The sequence below is a fragment of the Agelaius phoeniceus genome, chromosome 4 (genome assembly GCF_051311805.1).
Source record: "Agelaius phoeniceus isolate bAgePho1 chromosome 4, bAgePho1.hap1, whole genome shotgun sequence".
NCBI classification, from domain to species: domain Eukaryota; kingdom Metazoa; phylum Chordata; class Aves; order Passeriformes; family Icteridae; genus Agelaius; species Agelaius phoeniceus.
In genome coordinates this window covers 36,647,628-36,674,800 of record NC_135268.1, presented here as the reverse complement: position 1 = coordinate 36,674,800, position 27,173 = coordinate 36,647,628, and the positions used below count along the sequence as shown (strand labels likewise).

The window sequence follows — 27,173 nt, the reverse complement described above, 5'->3', positions numbered from 1 at the left end:
TTTGTGCAATACTACACTCTTACCAAGAACACAGTACAGGCCTAAAAATGAGGACATGTAGCTTAAGACTTGATTGCATGAATGACAAAGGTATAAATAAAAATATTCACTTGACCAGATTCATCTTTGTGTATTTTTGTTGATACATGAATTGGCTACTTGCTCCATAATTAGATTTTCTTTTTTCTAAAACGGTATTAGAATTATTAGCATTAGCCAGTGTTCATTTTCCAAATGATCATTTTAGCAGCAGTTTCAACTAATGCCAAATTTTGAAAAAACATCAGGAAAAGCAGATGAATGAAGTTAAAACAAAATTGAAAATAATAAGGCACCTATATTTATCTAACATTAATTGAATCTTATTACAATAAAACTTCACCAAAACCAGCTGATTGGACAACAGAGGTCCTGCTAAGTAAGTTGATATAACTCTTAGATTTCAACTATCATACTGTGTTGCTGTGTTATTTCAAAATCAGAGAAAACACCTGCTAAAATTAGCTGCAACGGAAAAAAATCAACTGCAAGTCTCTCACTCATCCATCCCACCACTATTATTATGCAAGTTATCCTACTCTATACAGCAAACACAAGCAGAACTGATGTGCTAGCTGGGCACGTACATGTTGAATCCATCATCTTTTTCTTTTATCACAGAAAAATCAAGCTACAACTGCTTTCCAAATTTGTGTAAATGAATTCAGGAATTCACACTAGTAGCTTGTGTGTTCAAGCACACAGACATACCATTGAAACCAACAGGAGCAACAGTAATTAGTAGCTCTGAAAATCAGGCAACTTTCATTTGAATTTAACTTCATTCAAGTGAATATGAAAATTTATGTTTAAAATTCATCCATGTATTGAAATACATTTTAAAAATATTTGTTTTAGCTCTGAGAGTAATATTTTTTTAAAGAAGAATTAAGTATCTCAGTAATTTTCTGTTACTTAAATGGCATAAAAATTCTTGGACATGTAAAGGTTTTGCACTCAGGTCCCAGGTTAAGTCCTATCAGTAGCAACAAAAATGGAAAGCACCTGATCAGCATTTGTGACTGAAGTGAATCAGTCTCAATGCTCTTTCCAGAAAACTTGTTACAATGTCTGAATATGCTACCTTTTGCATCAGCCTTTATTAGCATATTTAAGCAGTGAAAAAGCAGAAATCTTTCTTTTGTGCCTGGAAGATGTCCCTATATATAAAGGAGTATGAGACTTTTTTGGATGGATATTATCTCCCTGCCTTTGGTGTCACTCTAGAGTTTTTTCCAAGATTTACTCAGACCACAGAGAAGGCTTACCATGGCATACAAATCCAGGTAGTCTAAATAACAGTGATGAATGATATCATCTGGTCCAAAAAATGAAATAAGTGGTATGGCAGAATTTCTCACAAGCTCAGGAGAACTTTTTTTGTTAAATGACCAAGGTAGCAATAATACGTAACTCTTACAAGCTGTAAACTAGAACAGGCTGCCCATGGATGTGGTAGTCACCATCCCTGGCAGTGTTCAAAAACTGTGTGGATATGCCACCTGAGGACATGGTTTAATGGTGGTGGTGCTGGGTTAATAGTTGGATTTGATGATCTTAAAGGTCTTTTCTATGCAATATTGAGACAGCTCACACAATGAAGTTTCAGAAGACACATCAGTTGAATAACAGTTTTAAATGCCTAGAAATGTATAAATCAGAAGGTATCTCCTTCAATACCACCTAATAATCACTTAACTTTGGCTTAGCAACCAGTTAAACTAATTCTATGCAGTACTTTTCACCTACAGTTTAGAAATGTTGCTTTTCCCTCTGTTTTGGGCTAGGAAACACGAAACTAGAGCTGAAGGAAGCAGTTAAATTCACCAGCAAGGCTGGTGAAATTATATCAGATAAATATTCCTACCACAACAAGTGCTCTGAACTACTTAGGCATACATACTTATTATAGAACAGAAACAGAAAAGTTTAGAGTTAGTGAAACATAAATAAGTAAACTTGAGAGTTCTTAAAGATTTTTATAACTTTGAGTTATTCCCAGTCATTGCCCGACTTAGCCTCGATATGGTGTACAACACTATTATTTCTGATGGCTTACCTATCTTTCAGTACTTAGGCCAGTTTGTAAATTCACCAAAAGCAGTAAATGAAATCCTTATTTTACTGGGGAACAAAAAATCCGAACATGCCACAGATAAACCCTAAGAGTTAGCACCTCAATGAGAATTTGAGTAGAAAGACAGTTATTCAAAAACACTGGACAATGTGTACTATCATAACAGCAAAACTAGTAATATTTTCTGAAAAAAGGCACTGAAATGGTTTCATTAAACCAAAAGCACGAGTTTAGTTTAAACATGTTCCTGTCCACACAACATCTCAACCTGTACATCAGCGTGCAATCCCCTTATGACCCGAGTCTGTGCAATGCAAGACCTGATTACAGATAACAGGACTATTAGGCACATTCAGCAATTTACAGGACAAACCATTAATTTAGAGCTGAACAGGTACATCCAAGAGCATCCAAGGAAAATTCTGAAACACTGAACTGCTTCTCAATAAGGAAAACACATTTTTCATGTCCTTTGGTATCCAAAAAGCTATTTCACTACCTCTTTTCTGTCCTTAATGCAGCATGTCGCAGTTACCTTAAATTATCCTCAAACTTCACCATTGGTCAGTGATTTTACCAAACTGTAAAGTTTTCAAAATTAAGGGCAATTAATTGAGAAACTGATCATATTAGTACCTTACTTCCTTTACAAGTCTCTCAAAGACATTTTCAAATTCATGTAAAGCAGTGAACAACCTTGTTGTGGTTTGAGAGGAAGTAAGTTTACTGGGATATGCTGTGGTCACCAATAGGTGGTCAGATTTTAATATCAGCACCTGGTGTGGCCACTGGGCACATGGATAGGCCTCTGAGAACACAGGGGTTAAAAGCAGAGCACTCCCGGGGGAAGCTCTCTTGGGTTTCCGTGAGGAAAGAGTTCGGATCTCTCCCCGTCCAGCAGCTGCTGCTGGGCGGGGGGGCAGGGGACGGGAGCCATGCGGCCGGGTGAGGTAGGCCGGGCCTTGGACAGAGATGGGAGGTGAAGAGGCCCCCAAAGATGGAAGGGTGGGAGAAGCACCAGGAGGCATCGGGCAGCCCTCCCCAGGAGAGAGAGAGAGTACAGCCTGTGCTTGGGACTGTGCTACCTTGAAACTTGATAACAGGTACTGGCAGCACAGCTGAGAAGGAGAAGAGGAGGGGTGCAGTGAGAAGGTGTCCGGCCGCTGTGGGCATTCCTGAGAAGGCAGAGCCCAAGTTTTTAACCCTTTTTTGGACAATGAAAACCTTAACCTTAACCAGAACATTAACCTTTCCTAGAAGAGAGATCGAGATGAAATGGAAGAAGGAAACGTGCAACTGTGAAGGTCTGGGCAAGTGAAAGATGTCAGAAGAGTAGAGAAGAACTTAGGTGGGAAGAGATGATGGAGTGGCTTTTGCTGGACTTTTCTTGTATAGCCATGGACAGAACCATGTTCCTTGTGACACAGAGACTGCATCCAGGGGGAGGCAATGGCTCAGAGCCAAGAGGGTTCAGTGTTGAGACCCCTCGGCCCCAGGGGGTGAAATTTGGGGGGGACAGGTGTCCCAAAGGTGAGACTGTGCTCTTTTTGGGATGGAATAAAGCATCCTTAAAAGAACGACCCTAGAAGCAGCTCTGGTCCGTGTTCAGTGGTGAGAGCACTGGACATGGAAGGAAGATGTCACCATGGCAGATGCTCTCCGGGCGGTGCCACGAGTGACATGGAAACACACGAGGCTTCAACGGTATTTCCTGGGGAAGCCTATGGCACAAGAAGGACTCCTCTCCTCTTGATGAACCGAGAATTGATTATTTAAAGGGTGGTGATGGACCGAGAATTGGTGATTTGGTGGGGGGAGAAGGAAATGTTTTTGGAAGGTTCTCATTTTCCCTGTGTGTTTCTTGTTACTTAGAGTTGTAGTTTAGTTAATAAAGTTTTCTTTTCTTTATTTCTAAGTGGGGGCCTGCTTTGCTTATTCCTGGTCACATCTCACAGCAGAAACCAGGGAGAATGTATTTTCATGGGGGCACTGGCATTGCGCCAGTGTCAAACCATGACAAACCTATAACACAACTTTTGAGGGATCTGAGGTTTTCAGAGAAATTAAACAGAGAAAGCATCTGAGAACAATTTCAAAAACGAATCACAGAGAGTAACATTGATAACTCAGGAAGTTTAACAGCAAATTTCCATGATTCTACCTCTATCAAAAAGACCATCAATGATGACAGAGAGAATTTCCATAACTCAGAAGCAGTGAGTATTATTTAATTATGAACTTATGAAAATTTTAATCTCTCACACAAGCAGCTTCTGTCTTGTATCACTCTTTGTATGGGGCCCTAGCCTTTCCATTAATTAGAAAGAAATTCACACGTTTTACAACTCTCTCCCAAACATCCCAGTTTCACTGTGATTAGTCAATCCTCCATTACCCAGCATAATCAACTTTGCTCTGCCAGTACTGGAAATTCTGGCAGACATAATAAATCTTTTTGGAGAAAAGAGAGGTTACTAAGCAAAAATACTGGGCATCACAGAGCTCTGTATGTTCATTCAAATTCACTCAACTCCCTCAGCTTTCATTTACTGCTGATCAGCTTCCTGCTTAAAAGCATTCCAATTCTATTCTGTTCTGCTCTTTATCAATGAGCATGTTCCTTCAAATATTAGCATTGCAAACAGTTCCTCTGATTCAGTACTCTTACAAGAATTCACTCAGTAAACAGGGCCTGTCTCTTGCGTTTGTAGGCAGTAATGCTCAAAGCACAAACATCTATCTTCTTAACCCAAAAAAGGACATAATGCAAGTGCTGTGTTTTAGTCACAAACTGACAATTAGCCTCAGTGGTCAACAGAGCTTTCTTGTAATTTATTATAATTAACTGTCCCTAGGTCACTCCTCTTTTCCAGTTAGAGTCTACCACAAAAAAAGTCCAAAGTTTGTGCCCAACAGGAATGTTAACTTTACAAAGTTTCAAAACAGTTTCAAAGACTGTTAAAAGTGAGGATGCAATAGCCCTGTCTGGCAACTTGTAGAAGGAGCAAACTGCAGCCAGAAGATGATAAAACCAGAGATATATTATTGCCTTTTTTGCCTATTTGCCTTTTTGTAAAACAACACATTAAATATAATATTAAAGATTTCTATACTTTTTCTGAACCAAATATTTCATCACACAAATCCATGCTCACAGATGATAATGACATCTGTTGAGGAAGTGCACAAACGGCCTACTTCATCTCAAGACCTGGATACCAAAAGAACCTGAAACTAATTCATAACATTTGTGCTCACATGTTAATACCCTCATTAATAACTGCAGCCTGTAACAAACAGAACATCCACAACTTCTGTGCATGTTTCTGAGATCTAAATTTCTTGATACTTCTGTCATCCTGCAGAATCTCTGGGATCATCTGTTGAAGAAAACTTCCAGTGAGATACCACACACCAGCTGGGTATTCTGAAACTTAGACAATCACAAACCTCTGCTCCTGTAAGATATCATCTCCTGCTCCAAAAAGCACTGCTTCCTTCCCAAAAAGATTCCTCAGAGTTGAAACCAAGTCCTTGATTTTGGGCTAACTGCGATGCACATGGTCAGTGCTAAGCTTCACCATGCCAGAATGGTTCCAGCGCACCAGTCCGCACAGCGCACGGCGTGCCTTTGACATCAGGACTAGAGTGGTGCAAGAGGTTCCAGCCAGGGCTGCAGAGAAGGCTCATGTGCTGCTTGCAGCTGGTTGCTGATGGCTGTAACTGGTAGCCATGTAACTGGTAGGAGACCAAGGGAAACCTGGCAGAGATCCTGATTCTGGGCCTCCTCCTCCGTTTTCTGGTATTTCATGTGATTCTGACAAATGTCATTATTGATATTAATTGTCTCTGTATATCTATCCATCAACATGACCATTAACTTTTGAAAGGATGGGAAACATGGGAACCTAGAGTTCTAGAATCAGTGCATAATTTTTATTTCTGAAGTCACAGAAGCATTTCAAGCTGCTGTGGTTTATGGGTCATAGACAACTGTAGATGTAACCTCAAAGTCAATAGCTGAAAGTTCATCCATTGTTTTAGAAAATGTTGACATATCATTTTGATTTTATCCTAACAGACACGCCTTTTTTCTCTCCATCTATGTGGAAAATGTGCATGCAACAGTCATCTAATTCAGTTGCATATCCACGAAAACAGCATCTAAGCATAAGTGTTTCTGAATTACAACTGGTAGGATTTTTTCTCTCTTTTTTAAGACCTAAAACAAACAAACAACAAACCTAAAAAGAGGCTTAGATATTTTAATACAACGCAGAAAACAGAAGCAATAATTTTCCAGAAATTCCCGATGAAGCACTTAAGGAAATGTTAAACAGTTAATAACTGCAAAATCTCTAGCAGAAACTCCAAAAGTCACTAAAGAAAAAGGAATGGAAACCACATGTAACATTCTAGAGACTCATAAGACAACACAATGTACTTTCAATATAGTGTGAACTTCCACAGTCTCACCTTATGGATTTCATATGCTACAGACACTCATAGAAGAGGTGTCTCTCTATTTTACATCACATACAGATCTCCAGATTTTGAAGAAGATAGGAAAACGATGAAGTTTTATAGGAAATCAAGACTTTCTCCTAGACCACTGCCAAGCAATATGGCCATCTATTTACTGCCTGAAAAAATTGCCTACAAATGTTATATGTGAAAAAATAAGCATTATTAGCAAGGATATTGAACTCCTGCACGTGAGAATTGCCATGGATATACAAAAATTATCAGGTAGCGTTGGAAGCAGAAAAAGAGTAGAATTTGGCCATGTCAGATGAGGAATATATGTATTCTGAAAAAGAAAACAATCTGCAGTTTATAGAGAAAAATACGATCTGGTAGCATATCAGCTGAGAAATACAGATGAACATTTCTGAAACTCAGGCAGTCTTTTCATTAAAATGCCTGAAAGACATCTCTTTATATGCACCAACACCTCTGTAAGTGTGGATATCAATATTCCCTTTAAATATTCTTTATGTAATTCTGGTTTTAGGCACCTCAGATTTACACAGAAATAAACAGCATCATCTTGCAACAGGCTCACCATCAGTAATGCAATACCAAGTAACTCACACCTTTATTAAATTCCCTAGAAGTTTTAACAGGAAATGCAAATCACACACAAACACAGACTGTGTGAAAATACTCCGTCCACAAAATATTATGATTGCCCCTGGGACTTTCAAAGCTTCACTTCTACTAAAAAATTCACTAGATCTTGGGTCAGAACAAAAATAACCATAAATTAGGTTGCCCTCCTGAAACCTTCAAACACTGCAAAGCAAGGCTTTGTATTTCAGAGCCAATGTAAGTAGAGTGAGGTGGGCTAAAAGAAATACAGCACCACTGGGTTTCTGAGAAAGGAAATTCTACTTTCATTTGTGCAAAACTTTCTATGTTGCCTTGGTGAATCTCCTTGCTGGCCAAAGTTGGCTATTAAAATAGTTTTTCACTTTAATAGCTGCTTTAAACAAAGTACCCTCATAAGACAGAGATTTTGTAGATGTGTGTGTGTAAGGACACACACACACATATATATTTTCACACACCATGAGATTCATATGCACACAGAAACAGACTTGCATTATCTTCTTTGATAAAACAAATCTGCATAATCTGCTCTTTGAAGTTAGAAACATTTTACACACATCTGGATGTACATACACACATGGCATTTAGAACTGAAAGAAACAATTATGTTCCTAGTGAGTGCTTTCATACTGTGATTCAGCTTATTCAGAAGAATGAATTCAGCCATAGAGTAATAATTTAAAAATATTTCAAGATCCAACTACAGAAAAATAATTATGCTATTTTTAAGGATAAGTTTTCCATGTTGTGAGTAAGGTGCAAAAATGGGTCGGAACAAGCTCAGCTGAAAGCTTGGCCTAAACCCAGCAGGTTGGCTCTCCTGATCAAAGTTGCTATAACACATGTGGGTCTTGATTTAAACCAGATTTCTGTATTCAGTGTGGCTGGAGAAATACTTTTTAAATGAATCTATAGCAGAAGTACAAAAAAAATCTAAATATTCCATTCTCTTTTTCTATTCACTAGAGCCCAGGCAGGACCTCCTAATGAAGTTTGTCCTGTCTACCAGATACTGCCAGCATGCATTTCTTGCTCTCTGATGTACATTTCTTTTCATCACAGGAGAGGAATTCATTTTAATTTGCAATTTAAAAATTAAATCCAGCTGACTGAATCTTTATTACAGTTCAATATTTCGGAAGAGATCTTCAAGATCATCCACCCAGCACTACCACTGTAACTTCTAAATCACTAAACCTTATAATTTTTTTTATTTTCTGATGTCTAATCAGTATCTCACCCTTCTCAGCTTGAGCCCATTATCTCTGATCCTCTTAGTGCAGGTATGGAAGAAGAGACTGATCCCCACCTCAACACGACCTCATTTCAGACACTTGTAGAGAGCAATGAAGTCCCCCTGAACCTCCTCTTCTCCAGGCTAAATATCCCGAGCTCCCCCAGCCAATCCTCATGTTCTCCAGTCCTTTCACAAGCCCTGCTGTGCTTCTCTGGACATGCTGCAGCATCAAAATGTCACTTTTAAAGTGAGGGATCCAAAACTATACACAGTGCTCGAGGTGTGGCTTTGGCAGTGCAGAGTGCAGGGGGACAGTCCCAGCCCTGGTCCTGCTGCCACACTATTGCTGATACAGGCCAGGATGTCATCAGACTTCTTGACCTTCTGTTTGAGAACAAACAGAAATTTTGTAAATGCTAGGATTCAAACAAATCCACTTGAGATTGTAAAAGTTTAATATTAATGTTGTAAATGTAATACCTTGTGTTTTCCTATTATTTACATACACACCTCTGTGTGTGTAATAGGTTCTGTGTTGTTGTAATAGGTACAGTAGCATACAGAACAAGTATCAGCCTTTACTGGGAATTCAATGGGGTTATATGGTTGGTATAAACTTTAACACCACTAAAACGGATTTTTTTTTGTGTGCTAATCTATTTTTACATTTAAGTCTGGAAAAAAAAAAGTAGACATGTTGCCAATAAAAACCAAAAAAATATTTTCCTGTACATTTCTGTTGGCTGACACATCATGTCTAGAAAAAATAGTATTTTCCTAAAAAACCTTTACTTTAAACAATCCCAAAAGAACAAATAAGTTATGTGCCATCCTATGAACATTTACCAGAACTTGGACATTTTGGCAATGCAGTGTAGAAGCTCCTGATGCATAGACTCAACTCTTCAACTAAATAACTCTTCCATATTATGAAGGAAGAGGTAAGAACTCAACCCCTCATTACCACTTTCTGCTTGAAATACACTACAGTGAACTGTGATACCAGATTGATTTCTCAAAGAGAATAATTAGAAGAATTGTTTTTTCTTATCCTGTGTTATATGCTACAACACATAATGTAGACCATCTTCTGAAATTGGTAACAAACAAAATCTGAAGCCCATTTTAAAGAGAAATTTCAACAGGAACATATTTTGTTGATATGAATGAATACAATTTCCAAGGCTCAGAAGAATGTCCTGGGAAGGACTGGAAAGAATTCTGAGTAACTGCTACAAACAATGGTTTAAGATAATCTAAGGTAATGAAAGATTTCTTACTCAAATTGTCACTGGAGAGATATGCACACTATGAAAACTAGAGAAAGCAGATTTAGTTGCTTCTTGACTCACCTCACACAGGTGAACAAGGCAGAAAAATCCCAGCAAGAAATTGATCCCACTATATTTATTTATTTATATAAAAGTAAGGGCTGTTTTTCTTACAATTCCTTCCCTTTGTGGAAGGGGGAAGTGCTGGGGAGTGCCATACACAATACACTAATTACAATCACTTTCTGCTTCAATAAAGGAAATACAAACTTCCTGCCTTGGCAAAGATTAGAATGTCTCAAGCAGGTGGGATAAGGGCCATGTAAGTGTCTAGACAGAAATGTGGAGGAAAAGTATTTCCTAAATTTTCTATTCATGCGCTAACCCAGAAAGTAGACTAAACATCTAAAAAGAACTGCCTTAATTATTGGGTCTTCTTCTTTGATAATTATATTTTTAATTATGATAATTATATATTTAATATATGAATACCAAAATGTTAAATTATCTATAATGCTCCAATAAGTTCTGACACTTGTGGTCACAAGATTCTTCACCTTCTGCAGCTAAGAGGTTTAAATTAGTCTTCTATGCATCCTATAATTTGGTTAGTAATTACTCCATACATATTCTTCCAAATGCATCTATTATTGCTACGAAATCATTGCTGAGTATTGCTATTACTGAGTGGGCACTTCCCTCTAAAAGGAACTTTATTACTTAATGTAGCATTGAAATGCTAGCTGTTAAGAAAGGAGGAATGTTTCCAATGGAAGATGATACATGAATACATAAGTCCACAGGCATATTTTGATTAAATAATATTCTCAGGATAAAAGATTTCCAGTCAATTATTATGTTCTCAAGAATATATCTGGGACTATCAGTCAATTTATATGTTCTACATAATCCTGAAATTTTTGTGGGGAAAACAAAACCTTCTTAGGGCCACCAACTCTTTGCAGATCAGTTAAGGTACAGTACAACCCCCAAATACTTGAAGACTCCTTTCTTGGACAGTAAACAGCAAATGAAAAAAAACACATAGCAATAATATAAAATATTTTGTTTTGAAATGATGGACCTAATGTTGCATATGCTATCTTCATCTTCCAGAGTTTCTTTGAATTGGCCTTTATCTTCATGTCTTTCAGGTGTAGTGTCCACAAATATTCATAATCTACAGGAAATGATGCTATACACACAGAGAAAACCTACATATATGACACCACGCTCAGTGACAGTCTACTCTGCTCCCAGGCACATGGATCCACATGAATGTTGGCATGAGTAAAATTGAAAAGCAGCTAATTTAAGTAGAACCAGATGAGAAATTAGGTTGTTGTTAGAGGAACACAATATTTTCCATCAACTACATAATTTTACAAGTATGATTGGTTTCCTTTGCCCAGCTGAGAACCAGGTAAATTCAATAGGTAAGTCTCTCATGGATCATTTTGAAACAGAGTAATAGGAAGAAATTCTGTAGAGGAGAGAAAGAAGAATTTCTCCATATAAGTGGACTGACCAGCATCCCACAGGTCAGTTCCAGGCAGACTGCTTCCTTGGTCTTCCAATGCCTAAAGCCCAACAGCTGAACATTACTCATCAGATTTACCACTGTGTCCTTACAAAAAAGGAGGTATGCTGTTCTAACATAGCTATTAGAAATGGCTGCTGTAGTCACACAGACCACAAAGTGGATGACAAAACTGCAATCACACTCCTGCTTGTGGAGCAGTTAGATGCCCTCCACAACCATCATATCAGCTTAAAAAATTCTGCAGTTTTATATGTTGCAATCATCACACAGTCTCTGCAAAGAGAAAACAGTACGCTCGAGCTAGTCAATAGGCCCACAATAATTGGTGCATGAGTGTACAGCAAGATGAGCTTTGCCAGTAATATAAACAAAAAGAAAAGAAGAAAGAAACTTCAGAACACTTTGAGGATAATAGACAATTTTCTAGCATTTCAGTAAGTGTAAGAGCACAGAAACATTTATCTTACATCAATAGTTTTTAATTGTTAGTTAAAACACACTTCAAATTTTCAGGATAGTTTTTTACTGCAAAAATGTTCTTGACTCAGAAAGCAGCAAGAAAAGTTATGTGACATATATCTGCCAACTGCAAACAAACCTTTACCATATATCCACTGTTGCAATTTTAGGAAAACTGCTATGTCAGATTGCAGCGTGTGATAACTTGTTAAATTCTGACTTTGTGATTATCAGATTTCCACTATCTCAAAGATGAAAGAAATCTCATCTCAAATATGAGATCCACTATCAGATTTCCCCTATCTCAAAGATGAGGATTTGGTTTATCCAAATGAGACACTCCCAATTCCAACAATATCCTACCTGCATATTCCTGTGTGTTTCAAACATTGCAAGAACATCTGTATATCTCCTACCCCACATTTCCAGTTTCTTTTATTCAAACTCTTATCCCTCTGCCCCCACCTTTTCCCACAGGGTTTCTCCTTCTGGCCAGGAAAATCAATAAAAGAACATCATTTCACAGACAGTTCTTTCAGGTTTTGTTCCCCAACCAAAAGCAGGATGCAACACAATCTCTGTCAGAATCTTGTTCTCACAAGATTGCCTCATTTTCATAGTGAAGTGGTTTAGGTACAATCAGTGGGCATGTGCTGAACTTTTTCTATGATTTTTTTTTCCACCCTCTTGTTATCAATTCTATATCTTAATCCTTTTATGTCTGGTATGCGTTGTGAATCACCGACCAGATCTGGATGTCTGGAAACTGCTGGGCTTTCTTAAAGAACGTCATCAAAACTTTTCCCAGCCCAGAATGCCAGTGTGCCTCTGTGCACACAAACCCGTGAGTGAACATAAAACTTTCTGCACAGCATGTAATACATCTCACAAAGTTAATTTCAGAAATATAAGGTTTGTTCACAGGAATCATGGTTTCAGTTCAATACAGCCACAGAATACCATGGAAAAACAGTTTCTTGACCTCAAAGCCTAATGAAACTTTGACTGTGTCCACTCCTATTTTTAGATGTGCGCTCTGCAGTGCCATATTCCTTAATATAAAGCTGACCTAAATGTTCCAATAGCAGACGTTGGTTTCTCTTTGATAGCCAATGCATATCTCTGCTTTCCAAGTTTCTGTAAACACATCATTATAAAGAAGGCCAGTCTTACTTTTCCCAGCCTTCTTTCTAATTATGTGCCTACTGCCAGGAAACTTTTCTCTTTTTTTCCTTTTTTTTTTTGTCTTCACTACTAAAATTTAAACAAATATGCGATGTGTGCTACAGATATGAAAAAGAAGGGAAAAAACCTCTGTTATAAGTTACAAAGTTACTAAGTAACACCAAATTCCTTTCAACAAGCAGTGATAAACATTAGACAAAAAAATTTAGCTACAAGAGTACATTAAGTGCTAGATGACCAAATATGTCTTCCTTATAGACGTATGAATTCCACAGAACAACCCAAAACTCCAGTGTTTGGTTTCATTTGGGTAAGAAGCTGTAGTAAATCTTCTAAAAGATCAAGTCTCCTGCCCATTACCAATTTTCTTCACCCAGAACTATCACTGGGCTCCTACAGATGTCTCGTACAAAGAAGGCTGGGAAGGCACTCATAGTTTTCTGCCCTATCGTATTTGTTAAGGACTGACTTAGCAAGTCTTGGGCTACAGAGATGCACAGAGCCGCTGCCGCCACAAAAGCATCCTTTTTTTGCCTTTGGAAACATCAAGGGGACCGCCAGGGCCAGCAAATAAAGTGCATCAGCCAAACTCGAATGCGACTACAGACGATGAGGCAAACTAAAAGATCAAGAAAGTGTAGATCAAAAGTAGAAATACTCGAAAGAAAGGCGGTCAGCCCGGTCCGATTACAGCATGATTTCATGTTCCCTGACCTTTCGCCTCCCATCACCGCTTCTGCCGTGAGGTAACCTCATCCGAAGAAGACACGTCACCGCGAACTCCTGAGAGTACGCTGCCGTCTTACCTGGGCACGGCGGAGCGGGAGCTCTCACATAGCCGAGCGCCGGTGTCCCGGGGAGGCGGCGGAGCGGAGCGGCGCCCGCAGGTACCCGGGGCTATATAGGGCGGGCCCGGGGCGCCGCTCCGCGCCGTGACTCACTGAGAGCCGCCGCTGCCGGCGCGTCCCACTCCAGCGGCTTCACGTTAAGAGTCCCGGGCCGCCGCGGGCGCCCCGAGGAGTGCGGGAGGGAGGCGGTACCAGGCCGCCGGGAACGGCAGCGAGACGCGGGCTTCCCTCAGCGAGTCGCCATCGGGATGTTCCTACCCGCTGCCGCAGCCTTAGTTACTCCCTCGGAGCTGCAAGAACTGTGACTCTGTGGTACACTTTTTGCCAAAATATGCTCGGGTCCCAGGCTGGAAGCTCACTTTTTTCCTTCCAGGAACATCCATAGCCAGCAGAAAACCTTGAGAAGGCAAGTTTTCTGCAACAGCCTTGAGAAACATCTCAGGCTCTTCCATATTGCCATATAACTGCACAAAAGAGAATTTACTTCAGCTTTTCTGCGAGGCAAAAGTTTCCACGATTGCCGCATCATCTTCCTCTGCATGACAGAGCGGGTGGGATGGCGACGTTTAATGTACAACTGCAGAAGCGATGTCTCAAGTTGTTCTTCTAAGTCCTTTAACACTTCTGTGTTCTTTTAAATTAACACTTATGCCACTACTCATCACTACCAAGACCCCAAGTGTTCAGATTAAACTGAATTTAAAACTTTTCAGAAAAAAATCATGCTATTGCACTGCAGTTATCTGTTTTACAAATAGTCTTCTGTGCATTCTTCACCTGCCAAAGAGTAGTAGCATCAGTGATCAGAAAAAAATTTACTATATGATATAAAAATCTAATTGTTTTGTGATCTAATTATGCAAAACCTTCCAGAGTGTCACTTACTCTAAATGCATTAATTACTACTACATATTCCACTAAGGCATTCATTTGAAGGAAGATAATTCTTCTTTTTTCCTCTTATTTTTTTTTCTTATTTTTTCCTACAAGGAGATAAAGAGTGTCAGATTTCTATGGTTGGTTCATACCCTTCCTACTATAAGCCACTTGGTCTGGATCCACACAGATTGCTTTCTTACAGGTTACACACCAACATCAGTTTTATAAGCAATCATAGTACAGAACTAATGACTAGTAACATCTACTTCAACATCTGCTTAAAACAAGATAGATCATCTCAAAAGATGCATCTATAAAATCACTATTCTCAATTCCATGCTTAGCCCATGGAGGTGATCAGTGGTATCACTTTCATTTACTACCTCACGAGCAGCAAGTAAGTGAATGAACATGCTGCCTTTCAGCTCTGCTCAACATCCTGGACAACAGGCAAAAAATTTTAGGGCAGGTGAAAGCAAGGGTGATCCTCTTTCTTCTCTGGGCTCCAGTTTCTGATCAGTGTGTATTATAGATCAGCTCTGGATGCCTGGAAATCTGTTTGGTTTACAAGAACATCACCATAACTCTTTTCTCCCAACTTGGTATGAACCTCCAAACTTTGGTATGAACCTCCAAAATGAGCAAGATCTCTACCTGAGAAATTTCATTCCACAGTGGACAATGCAGAGCAAGGTAGGACTGAAAATTTCTCTGCTTACTCAACCTGTGTCACACCTTTTCACCATTAAGCCCTCTTTAGGACTCAGAAATCACTCCACATCACTCAGCCCCTCCAGAACACAACAGGAAGAACAGAGGAATGCTGCCAATTAGGAAAAAGGGTGGGGAAAATGAAGCATCTCCCCATTGCTAGAGCAGAGTGGCATGCCAGGACCTGGCAGTCAGAAGGCTGGCGCTGCACTAGTACCCTGTTTCCAATTCTGGTACATGACTCTGGGGAAGAAGCATGGCAGCTCATACACATGGTATTAAGATAGCACAAAGATAAAAGGAGTATCACTCATGGCTGGTCAGGTCTCTCTATGATTTTTGGTAGGTATGCTTGTCAAGAACTTTATCTAAAAAGCAGAACATAGTTCTGTTGCGGCCTGTAACAGGTGCAGATAATGCAACACACACAACAAAGGGCAGACTGATGTACAGTAGGAAAAGTCAGTGATAGAAAAACATTACCTGGACTTCACACCTCTTAACTTCACCTTCTCCTTTGTATTTGATTATAACAGATTGAGCTAATACTGCATCAAAGACATGCATTAAATTCTCCAACATTTCTTCTGTCACAACTCTTAAAATTTTTGCACATAAGAATTTTATGTCTATGTGTGCATGCGTATGTTCAGTTCATGGGGATGGAAGATGAAAGCAGAGACAACTTGTGCACAGCAGCTGAGTTCAAGACACTTGTCTTTGACTCCACAGCATATTTGGGCATGGAAAGTGAAAATGAAGCTCAGCTTACTGGGAAACAAGCATGAGGCACATTGCAAGATAAAGATCCAAAGAGAAAAGAAGGAAAACCATATGCTTAACTTAATATGATCTGTGATTCTTTCTTGTAAACAACTTTGCCTATAATTCCAGTTCCAGGAACATTTGTTTCTGGTTTAAGGACTTTCCAGCTATATCAACAGCATGACTAGCAAACCAAAATGAGGGAAAATAATGCATACATAAAAAGACAATTGCCTACAACTCCAATTAAGTCCTAATATTTAAAAAAAAAAATTAAAACATAATTATAATGATAACAAACAGCTTTTGGAAAAATGAAGAAGCCAAACAAGTAATTTCTGTGGGCCAGGGAAGACAATGGTAGATATCACTAGTAAAGCAGGCAAACACCAAACTGCCTGAAGTTTTCTTGCTAGCATTCCTTCACACTCTGAGAAGCTTCACAAAATTAAGATTTACTTTTCAAATCACCCCATAAATAAAATGAAATTAGTATTGTTTGAAGTATGAAAACTAAAAATGATGCCTTCAGGAAAGAAAAACTGAAAATGCAGGGAGAAAACCTTTAACAAAGTAATCACATCCCAGCAATGAGTGAAAATAAATGAAAATAACTCAATGAGAGTGTCTGTCAAATTCTTAAACTATTACAGAATAATTTGTAGCATTTAAATACAATCTTTCTGCCTGCAGTGTATCTTCAGTGAAAGAAGTGTATTTTAATAGCATACATATATTTTTATAAATAAAAACAACTGCCGTTTTCCAAGTGCTATAATACAAAAACCTACACTTCTGTTGCCTTTCTTATCTTTGCCTCCTTGATTTTCCCTCATTATAATATATAAAAATTTAGCATTGTAGCTGCTGACTTCACTGAGACATTTAAAGCTATACTGGAGTGTGCAATTCTGATTACACTAGTTAAGACCAGAAGTCTCAATTTTTTTAAATCAAGACAGGATATTTTGACAAAAGAAAAAAATACTACAAATGAAACTTAAACTTAAAAAATTCTGATATCTAGGAAGAAGTTGTGATCGAGATTCAAATGGTGCTTTCTAGGGAGGGACACACATGACATGAGATTTGTTTGGTCTTAAAATCTGGAAATTAATGCGAGGATATAGGCATGCCTGTAAATCAACCCAAATAGTATTCAGCTAGCTACAATGCAGCTTTGCATCATATTACAGTTCCAACATCATTAAACTCAGATGGAAATGTCAGTAAAGTAAACCCAAAGGACTGACCAGAAGAGGGAATTGAAAGAGTTTACAAGCTTCCAAACTGATTCACATGCAGCTTACTGAATTCAATGATCTATGGAGGACAGTTCAGCAATCTCCTTGTTTTTCCTACATAAGGGAAATGCATCCCATTTACACTAGCTGTGCAAAATAAGCTTTGGCATGCCAACCACTGCAGATTTTAAAATTTTATTTAAACAAAAAAATGTATCTCCATAAAACTACATCACCTCCCATACTGTGGGATAAAACTTTGACAGAAAAGTCAAAGCTTTTCTGCATAGCTTTGAATGTGGATTCCCAAGCCAGAACAGGACACTGATTTTCTTGCAATGAGTGAGAGTTCGAGATTTCTTTAGAAGGCCAGAATGCAAAATTAGGATTTCCCAAAACCAAAAGTGACTGACTATACCTCTGAAATGGTAGTTACCAAACATGTGCCAGTCCAAAGCATTTAGCACTATTTCAAGTATTCTGTTCTACCTAACTTGGCTGGTGTTGGCAGACACTGAGGTAGTAACTGTAAATTGCTTTGTCTGGTCCTATTTCTGTTTGGTGAAATTCACAATGTCTGAACTGGAAGTATCAAGCTATTTGTGGCTTTTGTTGTTCTTAGCACTTCTGGAAAATAAAAGATCACATGTTTGTTGCAAGAAAGAATATTTAGGCAAACATTTCCCATCACTTTCAACTCTGCAAACACACACTATTAAAGTTATGTGCTTTGCAAAAAGAAAAACACAACTAGGGTCAACACTTGATAGCAAATCATACTGCAGCCTCTGATCTAGGAAAACAGGATTTAACAACAACGACAACAAGAATTTTGTAGAAACTTCTAACAGTACAAACAGAAAAACAAAAATTAGAAGTTTCTATTACTGAGTCAATTTTCATAAGGCAGCAGTTACCATTTTTGTGGAAATACACTTATGCTCGCATTTGTGCATACATACATGGTGACGAAGTGACTCACACTCAAGTCTTCTTTGTTATACCACTATTTCACCTTTCAGACTAAAATAGCAAAGGTCCTCAGGGTAAAAAAATTAAATTATATTGATCAGACTTATTGTGCAACCGCTATGACAGCACAGAGGAGAACTGTGGGTCTGCTATGTAGGCACTTTCTAATAAGGAACTGGAACAGTGATGGTTGAACAACAAGCATATGGAGAAGTCAGGTATCCCAATGACTTCCTTAAATTCCTAGATATTTCAGTATCCACATGATTGGTCTGTTTTATCCATGAGTAATCCATGAGATTTCCTGGCCTGTAGAACTACTGATACTGTGTGAGAACTCTGGAAATTAAATATAACAAAATATAACCTAGAAAAAAACCCCATTCACTGCTCAGGCTTTACTTCATAGTAAAGCTGACATAACACTTTTCAGCTGTGATACTCACTTTTACAAGCATTGCCATGGATTTATGAGAGGTCTACCTGCACTTCAGATGCTAAAATTTTTAGAAGGCTTCAAAAAAGTCACAGAGGATCACAGCAGTTTGAATGTCACCTGTAAGTCCTTCCCAGTTCTGAATTCAAATCTCAACAGTACATTCCCTTCTTTAATGGCCCTGATATGGCAATAGTGAGTGTGTTGTATCTTTCAATTAGTTACACTTCAGTAACTTACAGCTGCTGGAATTGTAAGGCCTGTCAGGAAAGATGAAGAAGCTGTTTCTTCTGAGCCAGGCTTCCCTACAGTATTTAAAATGTTTTTCAGTAGCTGTTTATGAGCTGATCGTGTCACAATTTCAAGATCAAGGCATAACTTACTTCCTTTCATCAGGATGTCAGGCTCACAGAGCATGTAATTGTTTGCTATAAAGGCTGTGACTTTAGGACACGTTCTGTTGCTTACATTTTCAAACCAGAGCAAACCAGGCCAGTATGTTAAATGTTACTGCTGAAGTTTGTGCCCACAGCTATTTAGTTTTCTCTCTTCTGGGTTCCACACACTCAGCAGAGATTATAGCTCTTCCTTCAGAATATTTGTTGTGTGGATTCTTCCTGCTTTGAGTCTGAAGTGAAAAAGTGAATGGTGTTCCATGTGTTTTTCCACCAGGAATAAGACCTTTTAACTTCAGCCCATATAGGTAGGTAAAACAACATCCCAAGACTGGATCACAGGGCATGAATTTTACACCTATGTTTAAACCAGTACCTAACTTGCATTTCTGAAATCCCATAACATTTTTCCATATTTCATGTTGTTATGAAATGCTTTTCTATCTGAATCATCAGGACAGTTTTAGGGTTTTCTAGCACTTATTTTCTTTCTTTTCTCTCTTTCTCTACTACTGTTCTTAACTGCAAAGACACCTCTGACTCTCAGAGGTGCCTGTGTACCCTTTCTAGATGAATGTCTAAGTTTTCATTAGAACACTACAGTAGACAAAACCTTATAACATGTTTTTGTAATGCCTAAAATTATCTGCAATGGGACTCTTTCCCCTTGGCAAAGGATGACTCATTTATCTTCAGTCTGCTAACCAACGGGGCTGCCAAAGACCCCTCCTTTCTAAACAAAAATCTGTAGAGAGCTTTCAGAAACATGAGAAAATATGACAAACACAGCTTGAGGCTGGCTGAAGATCACAGAAGGATATGGACAAGCCTCGATCCCCTGCATTCAGCACTCGGCTGGTAACAGGAGAGAGCAGCTCCCTGCGCGCAAACCGCTTCCCCGGCTTCCCCGGCATCTCCCCCTCTGCTCCTATTCTGAAATCCTCCAGCTCCGACTTCCTTATTTGGTTGCCGGGACTGTTCTTTGTCTGGCTGAGCCCCCCGGGCCGCGCCGCCCCCGGCTCGGCCCGGCCCGGCTCCAGCGGCCACCCCGCCCGGGCCCCGGGCGAGCCGCGGCCATGCCCATGTAAGGAGCAGCTGCCGGGCCGGGCGGGCCGGGCTCCGGCCGGGGCTCCCTCCGTCCGCTCGGCCCCGCGACAGCCTCGGCTCCCTGCGCTCGGCCGCCGCCGCTTCCCGAGCAGCAGCGCTCCCCGAGCCGCCCCGGCTGCGGCTGCAAACCGCTGGCAGCGAGACAAAGGAACATGAAGCGATGAAGTTCCAGTGTAAAAACTCAGAGATTCCTGTCGTGTTTTCCATTGTTCTTTAGAACAGGTTACAGCGTGTCCTGCGGGGATTTCACTGGTGCTTTCTGCAGAGAAAAGGAATCCCTCAACACTGCTACCTACTTTTTAAAAAGTTACTGTTCTGTTATGCTACGTGAAGAAACAAAGCAAGACTAGCTTTACTCTCAAAATATCCCGAAACTTTTTAAAATAGGGCTTATAAAGAGGAGCTAACCTGCAGGAAGACAGTGAAATGTGCTAGGGGAACACTCCCTACTGCTGCTACTGTTGCTTGATACTCAGTTTTAGTAGCACTTCAGGTATTTCATGAGAAAGAACTGACAGTCAAACTGTACATGTCTGTATAAGAGCCACAGCAAGCGAGGAAGAACACTCAAAGGAAAAACAAAAACCCAACCAAAACTCAGTCCTGCTGGGCTCACTGTATTTTTTTGTTCACATCTTTTAGATTTTTTAGTAGATTTATGTGATAGCCTTTTTTTTTTTTTTTTTTTTTTACCAAAGATCAAGGAATGCTGTAGGAAGTGATATCTTTCTTTAAATTTAAATGAGAAAATGACAACAGTTCAGGAGAATATATACTGAATATGTCCACACTGACAGCTGAGACAAAAGTTGATCCACAGAGATCTGGTTATCTGACTAAGGAGCTTATTGAGCTGTTACACCTTAAAAGGAAAACTCTTGACAAAGCAGTGATTTAAAATAAGTAAAAGTGTTCTGAAACACTCCTTTCATGCAGTGTGACAAGAAACAACATTTTGAAAAAAATCAAAGAAGAAGGTATAGCTAAATGTCAAACTTTCTAATTCTGTGTGGGAATCTGGAAGCATTTCTGTATTTCTCAATATGGTTCCCTAGTATTAAGTTATGAAAACAAGTCCTTAAATAATGCTAAAACTCCTTCCATTGTTACAAGCTCCCGTGGATGTTGGTTGAAGTTGAAAACAAGTAGTAAACTGGAACAGAGAGCACTGCTTTAAGTCACTGATGTACAGGGCAATAGTGACTGCTCCTGGACACAAGTGCCTGAAAAAAATAATTACAGAGAAGACAAAGGTGCATTTATAACCACCTTCCTGTAAGACTCCAGCTGCACTCAAGTCAGTTGTACTTTCAGTTCAACAGAAAACTGACTCTGGTATTTTTATACCACATTCTTGCCCTCAACAGAGGCCTGAGCAAGTTTGTTTACTTGTGAGAAACTCTCAAACTAGAAAAACATAAGGAAACAGCTTAATAAAATAACAGAATAAATATATTGATGACATCATGATTACATTACATATTTAAATTAGCATGCTAAAATTCACTTCAGAAAACAAACAAACAAACCAAACCATTTCAGCAAAATAAGAAACATATAGGAACAGTTTAGGAGAATTTATGCCCGTAAAGATCAGGTTTCAAGTAGTCTGTTTCAAGATTAATGTAAATAAAACACCCCCACTGACAAAGAAAATGCTAAAATAAAAATCCAAACTACAGAAATATTTTAAGAATAAATTAAACTAAGGTCACAAAGATATAGCATTGTCAAATAGTAATTTAAAACAAAATGTGGTATCTTATGGAGCTCATCCTTTCTACTGCTAAAGGCTGCAGAAGTACCAGTTTATTTCAGAACTACTCCATCATCTTCAGCAGGTGTTCAGGCTACTGACAAATAACTCACTGCTGATTCTGCAAGCAATTTACTGTCCAGGCCCTGTCATCTGACATCAATTCATCTGAATGGAACAAATGACACCACAAGAGACGTGGTCAGGGTAGGAGGACATATCCTTCGACCTTTGACGTGCTGTTCTACATTTGCTCTTCTTCTGTCTCTGCTGCAACAGAAACTGGCAATGCTCTCAAGAAAGCAATCTAAAAATCTAAGATAAATGCATATGAAAGCTTAGGTTTCTACCCTTGCAGAGAGGGTGACCTCCCAGAGGTCTGGAAGTTACAACTCAACTGATTTTCAATGCAAGTTCCAGTCCTCTCTCTGTCTGGTGAAACAGGTTTCAAAGAACAGGTTTTGTTTCTCTAAATACTGCAGATAGCTAAATTGCTGCCTTTGACCCCAGTGGCAATCTTAAATGTGCAAGTTTATTTCCATGCAAGTAGAGCATAAATGCTCCCTGTGCCATCTTCTCTTTTCAGTACCTGCCAGTTTGTGCTTCCTTCACCTCCCCCAGTGAAGCCCCTCACTCCAACTACTCCACAGCTCACAATAAATCCACAGGTCCAACTAGACTGAGCCATGGCAGCCTCCTTCTCAGGGTTTTGAAGCACTGTCCTCAGAGAACTACACCATATGTTTTCTCTCCTTCACTTCTGCCAGAGGGTGCCCTCATGCTGTCCTGCCCTACATCCATGTTATTGCAGTTTCATGTGGTCAAAAACTAGAAGGCTCTGCATGAGCAGTGGAACAGAAATGTGTTCTAAAAGATCACATCATTAACCCAACAGACTTGAGTAGTTTTATCATCTGAATATGAAAGTATTCAGCACCAGTGCACAACCACTCACCAAGGTTAGAGTACTGGCAACAACTGTTTCAACCTGCTGCTTGGAAACACTGAATTCAAAAACTACAAAATCTTTACTATTATTAAAGGAAATATGAAAACAATGAAAAAAAAGTCAGCATTTTATCAGTATATTAAAACTGATTTTCTGTGCTAATGTTCAGCTTTGTAATAAAAACTACTGGCATTGTAGCATAAGCACTAAAACATTTAGTGATACTGTAAAACATATTCAATAACACAAAATCATATTTCTCAGACTAAACATCTTATCATATTCTGAATGTATAGATACACATACTGATAATACATTTTAATAAAGATCTTCAAAAAATTCCCTGCTAAAGTATGAGTCTGTGCATTGACTTAACTGATAAAACAGGCCCACTGTACACTAGCCAGTTTGTTCATTAGCACAACTGTCCAACAATAATTACTACATATCAGTTTATAGTTTCAACTGAATTATCATTTAATCTTAATGCATGTTTTTGTGATTATAGACCCATGGAAGCAACATTAATTATATAAGAAACCCATATCAAAATAATATTGTCAGAATTTTCAGTGTAGAAGTACTAAAACTTATGCTGGGAGAGACCTGTATGAAAGCTACTCTGAAATGTAAGGTAGTTATGAGTGGTCAAAAGTCATGCATTAAGTTATATTTAGAGCAGCAGTCAAGGACAATGCACATGTCTGAGAGAGCTGGGCACAAATTCTTGGGAAGAGGAAGCACTATTCTCCATATGCATAGCTGGCAAACCCCATTGCATTTAGATCTGGAAAAAATTTACCAACATGTTTTCATCAAAATGGAGAAAATACACAGAACAGCAGCAGAAACAGCCATCAACTGCAAGTAGATGGCCATTTTTCAGTCTGGTTTTACAAAGAAATGTATAATGAATGACTTTGTTACAGGATAACTAGTGATATCTGCAAGTGGTAAATAGTAAATAAGCACAGACTGCTGTGAGGAGCAGCAGAATGAAATGAAGAAATAAAAAATTGAAGCTTACTAAAAATGGAAAACTTCTCAGTCTTATTCCATAGTTTGACTCATCTCAGTCTGTTGGGCAAAATAGAAGTGCTAAACAGGGAATAAAGCAGCGCTGTAACAAAATTAACAACACAAAAGAATTTTAGCTCTCTTGGTGCAGTGTTCTAGTAAGATCTTCCTTTGTAGGATGCTCACAAGTTGAACAGAACTTTGAGGAACCAAAACCCCCCATTATGTATAACAAAAAGACATGCATCATGAAGATTGGAGATGTCAAAGTACAACATGCTAAAGACTTAATTTTGGTTTAGAAATCAGGTTTCTTCTTCCTAGACATTAAAACGTATAAAACCAGAACTAAACAAAACAAAACAACCCTCAAAAAACTTCAATAGTAATTTGCAACAACTGATTTTATGGGTAATGTACTCCTGGTGGGAGTTCAGAATTACTTTTAGAAGATTTGTAGACAAGATTTTTATGCCCTGTTTACATTTTCTGGGAGCTTAAGAGAAAACAGTCTGAAATAAGCTGCAGCTAACATGCTACAGGAAATGAAGGAAGAGAACCAGACTTCTCAAGAAAGATTTACATTTATATAATGGTGATGGCTATATTTTGGCTTAGAAAGAGGAATGCAATTGTTCTAAAATACACAGAAAAGCTGTTGACTAGTGTTTCTCCTTACTTAGTGGATCATGAACCACTCCAACACTGTACACTGCAACAAAATGCTTTTTTAAGAGAGCTCTTTCACCATTGCACGATACTTTGTTTACAGACCAAAACATCTTGCATCAGCAATTCCTCTCTGTATGGCAACCAAAGAGACACTGAGCCAGCACAACCCTCGCTTACACCAAATGTAAACCCACCAGGAGATTTTCCATGGTTTCCATGGCGGAAGAATTCAGTCTGTTGGTAAGCAGCAATGTGTTCTTGGAAGTGTAACATCATCTTTTATGGAAGATGTCCACAGCACATTGATAGAAGAACCTGCAATCAGCTTTTCACCACTTTGTGACATTTACATTTGTAGGAATCAGGTGCCTTTGAAATTGAAGTTTAAAAGATGAAATTAAATAAAGGGGTGTGTTTAGTACATCTTAAGGACATTATAGCATGCGAGCACTTCTGTAGAGAATTAATTTATTTTACATGATCTGAATAGTGCCAGAAATCAGACTTTTTCTCTGCACTAAACTGTGCCTATATTTGGCTTGATCACAAGATTTTTTATTTAAAAAGAAACAAGCAAAATCCCTTGCTACCAAAGATTCAGTTTTGGACATGTTCAGTATGACATCATCACTTCAGCCAGATTTTTTTCCACTGGGTCAGAAGTCCATGAATCACACACATAGAGTGGCTTACAGGGGATCTCTGGGCTGCTCCTGGCTTAGCAGGATGTCTCTAGACATCTTGTTCTGACTCACAGATAAAAGGCATAAGAACTGAAAGCAAGGATTTTATCTTGCTTTCATTCCCAACATTTGTTCAAGATGACAACAGGGCAAGTTGTGAGATGCTGTACGGTGACAGAACAGAGATTAAAGGAACTCACAGGAGACTATTAAAGTAACTTGTAGCTGACTTTATAAACTCATTTTCATGTAATTTTTGAGATCTGTTTAGGTAGAAATGGATGAACAAACTTGTCCAAATTAGTTTTAACTTTGGTTTTGACCCAGTCTTACAGGTTCAAATTCCACAGAAATCTTTTGAGAGTTTGCACCATGTATCTCTTTCTGGACTTTTTACTCTTATATTTGGGAAGCATCAAGTTTTGCATACATCAGCTATTCAGCTGAGATGAAAATAAACTGCAAAGGGATATAGTATCATAAAACTTCATTTCAAGAAAGTACTGTAACACAAATATGTTTATACTGCAGTAAGCCTGAATATTAAAATGCTACATTTCATTCAAGCAGGATTATTGGAACAGTTTTGCAAAATCTGTGATGTGTGACATAAACCTGCAGGTTTGGATGCCTTCCTAAGATGTATTCTTCTTAATCTAAATTACTTCACATTAATCACTTCATTTTAGCTATCTAGTTTCCAGTGAATGCTGTGCATTTTTTCCCATTTCTTTTTTTCCCATGACCATAAATGGTAAAAAGATTGTGCCATACATTTAATTATTTCTGTTGTTTCATCTTGAATTTTGATAAAAACTTTACCACTCTCACTATGCAATTCTATTTTAAAAAGGTGGTTTTCACTTTAACCTCAATTAAAACATGCAATAAAATGTCCTACACTTCTGTTGTAGGATAGAAATATTAACCTGAAGATATCCAGAAGACTCTGAAGTATTCTACATATGTTTCTTCTCCAAAACAGTGTTTTTCATTGTTAAAGTGAAAATTTAAATAAAAAAAAAACTGGAAGTATCTTTAAAAACAAGGTTGAACAGCTATAATGGGGTATCCTGTGGTAAAATATTCTGAAAAGTCAATGAAGAAGCAGACACACAGAATTTCTTAAAAGCACAGAAATTCTATTTATCTGTATAGGTTTTTCATTCGGTACAAGAACTTTGCAAGTATGCAGCTTCCATGTGTTAAAAAAATCATGCTCTGTAAAAAACCAAAAAGCCATGCTCATAAGCCCCAAATTTTGGCAGTTTGTTGGGGTTTTTTTGTCTTACATGAGTTGTTATGAATGATATTTTGCTTTCACATGGTTTAATTAGTTTTTAAGGTCCTACTTGAATTTTTAACTAGACTTTAAAATTATAGGAGATTAATAAGGGAAACGGAGTAGATAACATAGGTGCTAAGGTGCTTTGATATTTTCCTTTTTACAGTGTTAGGCCGTGAGAGAGACTGCTCTTTGACAAAGCTAAACAACACATGACACCTGCTTTGAGAACATGACAAAGACTGTGATGTGAGGTTTGAAAGCTCAAAGTTCCTCTGAGAAGATATACCCCAAAAGGAGTGCTGCAGGCCAGAGCCTAGAGGTGCTGAGAGTTTCATGAGCTTCTGCAGGTTACCACTGTGAAGGCAAGTGCAACTGCAGCAGTCATCCTTAAGCAGCAAATTCAATTCATGGTATCACAGCTATCCTGGTGTATAATTATTTACCCATTCACATTCTACTGATATCAATAGGTACAAACAACAAAAGAAACCCATGTTTAAACAACTCCAGAAACAGAAACCACACCAA

At 38.6% G+C, this 27,173-nt stretch overlaps 1 protein-coding gene across 11 annotated transcripts in view; it reads right to left on the bottom strand.

Annotated features, from left to right (window-relative positions):
- PALLD (palladin, cytoskeletal associated protein) overlaps positions 1-27,173 on the bottom strand; it is a 187,096-nt gene that overhangs the window by 54,995 nt on the left and 104,928 nt on the right. The window contains exon 1 of one of the 11 annotated variants that reach the window (XM_077177288.1): positions 13,730-13,836. The exons of 9 other annotated variants lie outside the window; for them this stretch is intronic. The gene's annotated coding sequence lies outside the window, so the exon portion shown is untranslated. Of the gene's footprint in view, positions 1-13,729; positions 13,837-27,173 lie in introns of those variants that run through there. One more of the 11 variants, XM_077177289.1, reaches the window with a different exon arrangement.